We start from the raw sequence: 616 nt of genomic DNA, 5'->3' as shown, positions 1-616 counted from the left end.
TGTGCACGCTGCTGCCTTGTCTCTCCCACCTCAGAATGCTCACTGCGGACCCTGTGGCCAGAAGAGTGACACCCAAAGGGGTGTCTGTCACCTGGCTCCAGGCTTCAGACTGGCTGGAAGCTGGCACATGAATTCCCTTCTCTGAGAGTTATAGGACATCCTTGTTCCAGAGGAGCCACTTTTGCTGCGCAGCGTGAGAGGCAGAGAGGAGCAGTGAAGGACCCCAGGGTGCCTGCCTGGCCCATGCCTTCCTACGGGCTGCAGAGCCATGGCCCTCACCACATGAGAAGTCAGCATGGGCTGCGCCAGCCTCACTCCAACTGCCTGCGCCCAGCTCCCAAGAGGCCAGTCTGTGGTCATGGGCGAGCTGGCTCTGGGCGTGACTGCTGCACACCAAAGCACACAGCCCACACTCGCCAGCATGGCACCTTGGCTGCCCTGCCTCCTCCCCCACATAAACTCATGTGTGTGCTATACGCACAGGCATGTGCTAGGCACACACACTTTCCAGCTCTCCTCAGGTGCCCTCAATCTTCCTCCCATGTGGGCTCACATAGGATTATAATACACATACATGCAACCATGCAATATGCCAGGTCTCTCTCTCTCTCTCTCT

Source organism: Octodon degus, unplaced genomic scaffold (assembly GCF_000260255.1).
Source record: "Octodon degus isolate 3935 unplaced genomic scaffold, OctDeg1.0 scaffold00266, whole genome shotgun sequence".
Classification (NCBI taxonomy): domain Eukaryota; kingdom Metazoa; phylum Chordata; class Mammalia; order Rodentia; family Octodontidae; genus Octodon; species Octodon degus.
This window is presented reverse-complemented; position numbering follows the sequence as displayed.